Here is a 10,853-nt window from a genome sequence, read left to right as displayed (position 1 = left end):
GCAATCTCGGCTCACTGCAACCTCTGCCTCCCTGTTTCAAGTGATTCTCCTGCCTCAGCCTCCTGAGTAGCTGGGATTACAGGCTTCTGCCACCATGTCCATCTAATTTTTGTATTTTTAGTAGAGACAGGGTTTCACCATGTTGGCCAGATTGGTCTCAAACTCCAGAACCTCAGGTGATCCACCCGTCTCGGCTTCCCAAAGTGCTGGGATTACAGGATTGAGCCACTGTGCCCGGCTATATATAATATATAAATTATATATTTTATATAACATATAAATTATATATTTTATATAACATATAAATTATATATTTTATATAACATATAAATTATATATTTTATATAACATAAATTATATATTTTATATAACATATAAATTATATATTTTATATAACATATAAATTATATATTTTATATAACATATAAATTATATATTTTATATAACATATAAATTATATATTTTATATAACATATAAATTATATATATAATATTATTATATATTATATATTTATATAATATATACATTATGTATAATATATATATTACAATATTGGTGGATGGGCCTGATAGCTGACCTCTCCATCTTGCAGCTTGACCTCTGGGAAGCTCTGTCCTCCCTGGATCCTTCCTGGATGGGCACTGCCAGCCTCAAAGCCCCCTGGGTGGGAGGAAGGGGCTCCCCCTCAGGAAGAAGGCAGGGTGGGACTCCTGCCCCGCATACTCTGTGGTTTCCTTCCACACTGCCTTTTTTTGAAGCTGTTGCCCAAAGGTAAACAAACTCTGCTCCTTGGCTCCCTTTAGCCCAGTGGGGGCTGGTAGCCTTTTAGCTTGGTGGCTAACCAGGAGTCTGCCTAAGAGGCCCTGTTGGGCTTAGAACAGAAAGGCCTCTGGCCCTTTCTACACATGTGACTTTGGGAATCAACCTCTCAGACCCTCGTTTCCTCATCTGTAACATGAACAAATAAGAATTCCTACCCCAGGGCTATTGCAAGGATTACATGAAAGGGGCTTATCCTAGATTATAGTAGGTGCTCAACTAATGGGAACTTTTTTTTTCTTGCTTCTCACTCTGTCACCGAGGCTGAAGTGCAGTGGCGAGATCTCAGCTCACTGCAGCCTCCCCCTCCTGGGCTCAAGCCATTCTCCTGCCTCAGTTTCCTGAGTAGCTGGGATTACAGGTGCCCACCACCATGCTTGGCTAATTTTTGTATTTTTATTTTTATGTTTTTATTTATTTTTATTTTTTAGATGGAGTTTTGCTCTTGTCACTCAGGCTAGAATGCAATGGCGTGATTTCAGCTCACTGCAACTTCCGCCTCACGGGTTCAAACAATTCTCCTGCCTCAGCCTCCTGAGTAGCTGGGATTACAGATGTGTGCCGCTGTGCCCGGCTAATTTTTGTATTTTTAGTAGAGATGGGGTTTCACCATGTTGGTCAAGTGATCCACCTGCCTTGGCCTCCCAAAGTGCTGGGATTACAGGTGTGAGCCACCGTGCCCTGAAACTGGGAACTTTTTAAGGAACGAAGAAACTTGGCTGGGCGTAGTGGCTCACGTCTGTAATCCCTGCACTTTGAGAGGCCAAGGCAGGTGGATCATCTGAGTTCAGGAGTTCGAGACCAGCCTGATCAATGTGGTGAAACCCCGCCTTGACTAAAAATATAAAAATTAGGCCGGGTGTGATGGCTCACGCCTGTAATCCCAGCACTTTGGGAGGCTGAGGCGGGCGGATCACGAGGTCAGGAGATCGAGACCATCCTGGCTAACATGGTGAAACCCCATCTCTACCAAAAATACAAAAAACTAGCTGGGTGTGGTGGTGGGCACCTATAGTCCCAGCTCCTCGGGAGGCTGAGGCAGGAGAATGGCGTGAACCTGGGAGGCGGAGCTTGCAGTGAGCTGAGATCGTGCCACTGCACTCCAGCCTGGGTGATAGAGTGAGACTCCGTCTCAAAAACAAAAAACAAAAAACAAACAAACAAAAAAACAAAAATTAGCCGGCATGGTGGCATATGCCTATAATCCCAGCTACTCGGAAGGCTGAGGCAGGAGAATCACTTGAACCCAGGAGGCGGAGGTTGCAGTGAGCCAAGATTGCGCCATTGCACTCCAGCCTGGGCAACAGAGCAAGACTCCGTATCAAAAAAAAAAATTTTTTTTTAATTAAAAAAAAGAAATGAAGAAACTTTATAAAAGTGATATAAGCTTATTAGATGTTGAAAAAGCAGGAAAACAGAAGGATAATAAAGAAGCCTCATAGTGCCACCACCCAGAAATAGTCCTAGTGAACATTTTCCTTCCAGACTCTTCCTTGTGCATAAATTGTTTTGCTTTAAGTATAGCTGTGACCCTGATGTCACCACACATTGACATCCTGCTTTTATTCTCTTAATATTATAACATTATTTCCTCATATTATTATAAGCTGTTTGTAAACATAAGTTAATGCTTGCATGATATTCTATTGTGTGTTTGCTCTATTAAAGAACCCCCTTCTCTGGACACTTAGACCAGCCCCAACCCTCCCCATTATAAAGAACTCCACAATGCCTGGGTGCAGTGGCTCACGCCTCTAACCCTAGCACTTTGGGAGGCTGAGGTAGGTGCATCACTTGAGCCCAGGAGTTCAAGGCTAGCCTGGGAAACATGGTGAGACCCCATCTTTTTTTTTTTTTTTTGAGACAGGCTGGAGTGCTCTGGTGCGTTCTCTGCTCACTGCCACCTCCGCCTCCCAGGTTAAAGCTATCCTCCTGCCTCAGTCTCCCAAGTAGCTGGGACTACAGGCATGCACCACCACACCCAGCTAATTTTTGTATTTTTAGAACAGACGAGGTTTCACCATGTTGGCCAGGCTGGTCTTGAACTCCTGACCTCAAGTGATCCACCCACCTCTGCCTCCCAGAGTGCTGGAATTACAGGCATGAGCCACCATGCCTGGCCAGAGACCCCATCTCTACAAAAGATGGAAAAATTAGAAGGGTGTGGTGCTCGCCTGTAGTCCCAGCTACTCAGGAGACTGAGGTGGGCAGATGGCTTGAGCCCAGGAGTTCGAGGCTGCAGTGAGCCGTGATCACACCATTGCACTCCAGCCTGGGCAACAGAGCAACACCCTCCCTGCTTCAAAAAAAAAAAAAGAGAGAAATAAAAAGATCTCCACAATGAACAGGTATTCTGCATGACTTCCTTGGAAGAGATTTCCAGAAATGGAATTGCTGCCCTAAGGCAAACGCTAATTTACGACTCTTGGGCAGCTGGAACCTGTTCGACAGAGCGGAGACCCTTATCTCTGCCACCACCAGCAGGCTGATATTTTCAAGAAAAAAATTTGCCAAATATAAGCAGTCTCAGATAATACAAAGAAAATGGATACAGTTTCCCGAGCGCAGGTGTCAGATCCAAAGATAACTTGACCCAAAGACCCCGATCTCCATGTCCCTATCTCTCTCTTAGGGGTTGGAGCGGGCCCGAGAGAAGTACAGAGAGTGGGCTGCGAGGAGAAGGAAACAGGGCTTTCAGAGGCTCCTCATCCCTCCGAGGTCATCCCTTACTCCAGGTGATCTGAACCTGAAGTCCGAGGCCCCAAGAGTTTTAAGAAACCCAGGGGTGGAGGTGGGGTGGGGGATCCCAGCTCTTTCCGATCTGGGAGATCAGAAGGATGCTCATCTGGGAGAGTGGGACCTCCCCTTTCAGTCCGCCCACCCCCGAGGGCCGCACTTGGAGGCTCCCTCCAAGGCAGGCGCGGCTGATGCCCGGGGCCCAGGCCATGTGGGGCGTGCGTGCCGGGAGAAGTGTCCCAGCGCCTCACCCCGCAAGCATGAGAACCACGAAACCCCCGGGGCCGGGAAGCCGGGGCGGGGCGGGGCGGGGCCGGGAAGCGGCGCGGGGCTGGGCCGGTGACGTCGCGGCCCCGCCCCCGGCCGGCTCCCTCCTCCCGGAGCGCTCCCCAGCGGAGGCCTCACCTGCAGGCACAGGTGTGCGCACTTCGCATCTCGAAGGCCGGCCGGCAAGCTTCAGGTGAGCGCCAGCAGGAGCTGGGGGTAGGTGCTGGGAGGAGGGCCCGGGGTGGGGGTCCTCACTCGACGGAGAGGAGAACCGGGTCAAAGGAGAGGAGGAGGAGGTGGGCGTGGGTCTGTGGAGATACTGCCTGCTCCCCCCAAATCCTCCCTTGTCTCTGGGTTACAGTCACGTTGTCCTGAAAAGGTAGACTTTGGAGGAAATTGAAGGAGAGGAAGTTGAAGAGGAAGCAGCAGGTTTCCAAATATTTCAACCACAAATGTATTGTTATCATTCTTCTTCTTATTATTATTTACTTGTTTGTTTGAGACGGAGTCTCACTCTGTTGCTGGCACGATCTCGGCTCACTGCAACCTCTGCCTCCCGGGTTCAAGCAATTCTCCTGCCTCAGCCTCCCTAGTAGCTGGGATTACAGGCATGCACCACCACGCCCGGCTAATTTTTGTGTGTTTTTAGTAGAGACAGGGTTTCGCCATGTTGGCCAGGCTGGTCTTCAAACTCTGACCTCAGGTGATCCGCACTCCTCGGCCTCCCAAAGTGCTAGGATTACAGGCGTGAGCCACCACACCCGGCCCTATCACTCTTTTTATTATTATCATTATTATCATTGGTGCCTTTTCTTTGTTGTAAAACTGTATGCTGATTGACTATTTGGCAAATGTAGAAAAGTAGGAAAGAAATCATCCATAGTACCAGGACACAAACAATCACTCTGGATATTTTGGTGTGTTTCCTTTCAGTCTTTTTTCCATGCACAACCATTTTCATATAATTTTATCATACTGTATCTGCAACTTTTATGTCATGCTTTTCCCTTGAATAGTGTGTCATAAGCATTTTCTCGTTGTTGTGAGTCATTTGTGTATGTGTAATCATTGTTTTAATGGCTGCATAATGTAACATTTGAGAGATTGGCCATGGTTGGGTACCATTCTGAACACTCCATGGAAGATTATGAAGGGAGACAGGGAGACGTAACAGAAAAAAAACAGGCCAAGACCTCCACCGCCAACACTGGGATCTGGAGAAAGACCTTTGCTCTCTGTAACCATGAGTTTCCACATCTGGAAAGTGGGTATATAGAGCTACCTCCCCAGGGTGTTGTGAAGATTAAATGAGCTAAGTTATGTAGGCCCTGTCCCCACAAACACCGCCATCATGGGTCTGGCAGAAAAAGGGTCTGCATGTTTGTGTGTTTGTAGAAAGGACTTGGACCAACTGAAGGTGCTGAGGGACCAGAGAACGGGAAGCGCTGGGGAGAGAAGGACGGGATGAGCTCTTGGGAAAACCCCTAGAATGAAGACGTCTCTGAGTCTGGGCCAGGTGGACATGAACCACTAGGTCGGCCCATATCTGCTCCTTGTGGGTCGGGAGCAGACAGGATCCCTGAGCCAGGGCCAATGACCTCCAGGCCTCCAGATGGGTTCACCCCTTTGGGATGAGCTTCTGGGCAAGCTTCAGAGTGAGGGGATTGGAAAAAAATAGGAAGGGGTGAAGGTGGGGCATAGTAACCAACCCCTTGTGCAGATGAGGAAACAGGCTCAGAAGACAGGTGATTTGTTCAAGATCCACATGGGAAACAGTAACCGAGTTGGTTTGGCCCCCAGGGCTCCTAACTCCCTCAGGGGTGTCTACACCAAATGCCTGGATAGAGGAGTTGGGGAGAGGAGGATGTCAGGGCTGGGTCATCAGCTGTACTTGTACCAGGCTAATCTTTGCTTAGAGAAAACAGAAGTCTCTGTGCTTTGGGCCTCCGTTTCCTCACCTGTGAAATGGGAATAATAACTCCCCAGCTACCTACTTACCAGGCCCTCCTCCCACTTTGAAAGGCCTGCTCAATCTCTGACTGTATACCCCCACCCTGGCCCCTCATCTTCTTAACTCCCTGGCCATCTTCAGAGGGGGTCTGGGTACTGGGAACCTGTGGCCATACCTCAGTGGGATGGGAAATCCCCATTTCCCAGAGCCATCCATTTCTAGACCCTGGGGGGCTTGTTCTATTTCTCTAACTGGGCTTTTTTGTAATGTGCACCCACAGCACGCTCTCACTGGATGAGAGCGAAAGGGCTCTGAGCCCTGTTGGGAGTGTCTGAGCATTAAGATAATCTTGTAGAAAGGGTCTTTGACCCCCCCTCAAAGTCATCCCTTTCTGCCTGGCTTGCCACTCCAGGACAGGAATCTGGTTAGCAGGCTCCCCTAACAATTGGATATCCAGGGGTCTCTGATGTTCTAAAACAGAATTAGGACAGTCATCTTCCAATTCACAGAAAATTGGAAGTGGTTCATTACATAGTCACAATGTTAGTCATTTGGAATAACAGCACCAGGACCCAGAAGCAAGTCGCTGCCTTGGGCCTGGGAAATGACAGTTTCTGAAACTTTCACAGCCCCACAATATGTCTGTTCAAAAATCTGATAGGAAATACTTATTGAGGACCTCATGTGGCTGTCTCTTGTTCTAGGCACTTTAGAGTCATTCTACAAAATAGATACATATTATTTAATTTAATTTAATTAATTAATTTGTTTTTGAGATGGAGTCTCCCTCTGTTGCCAGGCTGGAGTGCAGTGGCGCGATCTTGGCTCACTGCAACCTCCACCTCCCGGGTTCAAACGATTCTCCTGCCTCAGCCTCCTGAGTAGCTGGGATTACAGGCACATGACACCACACCTGGCTAATTTTTTAATTGTAGTAGAGATGGGGTTTCACCACGTTGGCCAGCCTGGTCTTGAACTCCTGACCTCAGGTGATCCACCTGCCTCCCAAAGTGGTGGGATTATAGGCATGGACGACAGAGGGAGACTCCGTCTCAAGAAAAAAAAAAAGATACTGAAACTGAGGCACAGAAAGGTTAAGTAAGTTGCCCAAAGGAAGCCAGGATTCAATCCCAGCCTGTCTTAACTCCAGGCCCCGTCATCACTAGGCTACACTGCCTCTCTAACCTAAGAGGGGGTCTGACACACATCTGTGTTCTCAGACATCTCTCTGTTGTCTTCTGCACAAGGCATCAGAGCTTTCCCGGAGAATCCCTGCACTCTCTCAGTGTCTACTGACATCCCTGTCTCTGTCTTAGCCCTGCTCACGCTAATTTATAATGACCAGTTCCTAGGTTTGGGTCTCCTTGTGTAGGTCAGCTCCACCATGCAAGACCCATGTACATTTCACCTCTGGACCCACCGAAAGGCCCAGCCAGGCCCAGCTCTGTAGCTGAATTAATAACTCTAGCCAGGCCAAGGCCCTGTAGCTGAATTAATAACCGCAGCTACTATTCACATGCCAGGCTCTGAGCTACAGGCTTTATGCACAGCAGCTCTTTGATTTATTATTATTATTATATATATTTTTTTGAGTTGGAGTCTAACTTTGTCGCCTGGGCTGGAGAGCAGTGGCACGATCCCGGCTCACTGGAACCTCCGCCTCCTGGGTTCAAGCAATTCTCCTGCCTCAGCCTCCCAAGTAGCTGTGATTACAGGCACCTGCCATCATGCCCAGCTAATTTTTGTATTTTTGTAGAGATGGGGTTTCACCATGTTGGCCAGGCTGGTCTTGAAATCCTGATCTCAGGTGATCCACCCTCCTCAGCCTCCCAAAGTGCTGGGATTACAGGCATGAGACACTGCGCCACAGCAGCTCTTTTAATCCCCACTGAGGTGGGTGCTATTGCCACCGCCATTTCTTAGATGAGGAAACTGAGGCTTAGGAAGGTCCTATAAACTCATCCAGCCACATAGCCTGGAGCTTAAAATAGCCAGTTAAGGATTTGAATCCAGCCTCTTGAAGCAGAGTCTTTTTTTTTTTGAGACAGGGTCTTGCTCTGTTGCCCAGGCAGGAGTGCAATGGCACAATCACGGTTCACAGCAGCCTCACTGCAGCGGAGTCATGGCTCACTGCAGACTTGACCTCCTGGGCCCAGGTGAGTCTCCCACCTCAGCCTCCCATGTAGCTGAGGCCATAGGCATGCACCACCATGCCCAACTAATTTTTTTTATTTTTGTAGAGAGAGAGTCCCCTATATTGCCCAAGTCTGATCTTGAACTCCTGGGCTCAAGTGATCATCCTGCCTCGGCCTCCCAAAGTGTTGGGATTACAGGCGTGAGTCACTGTGCCAGCCTGAAGTAGTCTTTACCATTACTGCCCCTCAAGTGAGAACTCGTTCCAGGGGTCTCCAACACTAATGCAAACTGTGGTTGCATACCCCATCTGGGAAAATGTTTTTGAGCTGCAGGACTACATATGAAAGGAAACAAAATAAAGACCAAAAAAACCCCACAAAAATATTTTTGAGCATTCATTTTGTATTTAATTGTATATTTAGTATTTATAACTTAGGTATATATGTCCTGCTGTGTCCATAAGCACATTATAAAACATACATTAGGGACCGGGCGCAGTGGCTCATGCCTGTAATCTCTGCACTTTGAGAGGCTGAGGCGGGTGGCTCACTTGAGGCCAGAAGTTTGAGACCAGCCTGGCCTACATGGCAAAAACCCATCTCTACCGAAAATACAAAAATTGGCCAGGCGCGGTGGCTCATGACTGTAATGCCAGCACTTTGGGAGGCTGAGGTGGGTGGATCACCTGAGGCCAGGAGTTGGAGACCAGCCTGGCCAACATGGCAAAACCTCATCTCTACTAAAAATACAAAAATTAGCCGGGCGTGGTGGCTTGCGCCTGTAGTCCCAGCTACTCGGGAGGCTGAGGCAGGAGAATTGCTTGAACCTGGGAGGTGCGGGTTGCAGTAAGCTGAGATCACGCCACTGCTCCAGCCTAGGAGGCAGAGCCAGACTCCGTCTCAAAAAAAAAAATAAATTAGCCAGGCATGGTGGCAGAGGTTGCAGTGAGCAGAGATAGAGCCACTGCACTCTAGCCTGGGCAACAGAGCAAGATTCTTCTCAAAAAATAAATAAATTTTTAAAAACCTACGTTGAAGTAGAATATTTAGCAGGCTCAGATTAAAAACTAAAGAATACAAATTCTGATTTTTTTTCTTCTTACACCCCACTGGGTTAGTTAGTGAACCTACTGGGGTGCAGACATCTGCTTGGGAGTTAGCTACCTTAACGGTCACCAGAATCCCTGTGCTTCTGGAGTGGTGATCGGACTTGTGGTGTCCTGAGAGGGGGGCCCAGTTACCATGCATTGAGGGAGACAAAGGCAGAAGGTGCCCAGTCCCCAAGGCAGGGTGAGGCTCCACGCCAGGTTTGGAGAGGTAAACAGAAGTCCTTCCTAAACGATTTTTTTTTTTTTTGAAATGGAGTCTCACTCTGTCACCCAGGCAGCTAGAGTGCAGTGGTGCGATCTTGGCTCACTGCAACCTCTGCCTCCCGGGTTCAAGTGATTCTCCTGGCTCAGCCTCTCAAGTAGCTGGGGCTACAGGCACACGCCACCATGCCCAGCTAATTTTTTGTATTTTTTAGTAGAGATGGGGTTTCACCATCTTGTCCAGGCTGTTCTTGAACTGAGCTCAGGCAATCTGCCCGCCTTGGCCTCCCAAAGTGCTAGGATTACAGGCATGAGCCACCGCGCCTGGACAGCTTTTTTCCTTTTTTTGAGACAGAGTCTCTGTCTCCCAGGCTGGTGTGCAGTGGCATGATCTTGGCTCACTGCAACCTCTGCCTCCCGGGTTCAAGCGATTCTCCTTTCTCAGTCACCCAAGTAGCTGGGACTACAGGAGTGAGCCACCGTGCCCAGCTAATTTTTTTTTTTTTTTTTTTTTTTTTTTGAGACAGAGTCTTGCTCTCTCTCCCAGTCTGGAGTGCAGTGGTGCGATCTTGGCTCACTGCAGGCTCCGCCTCCTGGGTTCACGCCATTCTCCTGCCTCAGCCTCCCGAGTAACTGGAACTACAGGCGCCTGCCGCCACGCCCTGCTAATTTTTTGTATTTTTAGTAGAGACGGGGTTTCACTGTGTTAGCCAGGTTGGTCTTGATCTCCTGACCTCGTGATCCACCCGCCTCGGCCTCCCAAAGTGCTGGAATTACAGGCTTAAGCCACTGCGCCCGGCATTTTTTTTTTTTTTTTTTTTGAGATGGAGTTTTGCTCTTTCACCCAGGCTGGAGTGAAGTGGCGCGATCTTGGCTCACTGAAACCTCCACCCTCTGGGTTCAAGCGATTCTCCTGCCTCAGCCTCCCGAGTAGCTGGGATTATAGGTTCCCGTCACCATGCCAGGCTAATTTTTGTATTTTTTTAAGTAGAGATGGGGCTTTGCCATGTTGGCCAGGCTGGTCTCGAACTCCTGACCTCAAGTGATCCACCCGCTTCGGCCTCCCAAAGTGGTAGGATTACAGGCGTGAGCCACCGCGCCTGGCCAATTTTTTTTTTTTTTTTTTTTTTTTTTTGACGGAGTCTTGCTGTGTCACTCAGGCTGGAGTGCAGTGGCACGATCTCAGCTCACTGCAGCCTCCTCCTCCGGGGTTCAAGTGATTCTCCTGCCTCAGCCTCCTGAGTAGCTGGGACTACAGGTACGTACCACCACGCCCAGCTAATTTTTTGTGTTTTTAGTAGAGACAGGGTTTAACCATGTTAGCTAGGATGGTCTTGATCTCCTGATCTCGTGATCCGCCCACCCCGGCCTCCCAAACTGCTGGGATTACAGGCGTTAGCCACTGCACCTGGCCCTTCCTAACTTTTATGCATTAGTTGGTCAGATTCTCTTAAACTCTCTGAGCCTCATGTTTCCTCCTTTTTTTTTGAGACAGGATCTTATTCTGTTGCCCAGGCTGGAGTGCAGTGGCATGATCTTGGCTCATTGCAACCTCGATCTCCTGGCCTCAAGTGATCCTCTCTCCTCAGCCTCCTGAGTAGCTGGGACCATAGGCATGTGCCACCATGCCCAGC

This window comes from Pongo pygmaeus, chromosome 23, assembly GCF_028885625.2.
Source record: "Pongo pygmaeus isolate AG05252 chromosome 23, NHGRI_mPonPyg2-v2.0_pri, whole genome shotgun sequence".
Lineage (NCBI taxonomy): Eukaryota > Metazoa > Chordata > Mammalia > Primates > Hominidae > Pongo > Pongo pygmaeus.
This window is presented reverse-complemented; position numbering follows the sequence as displayed.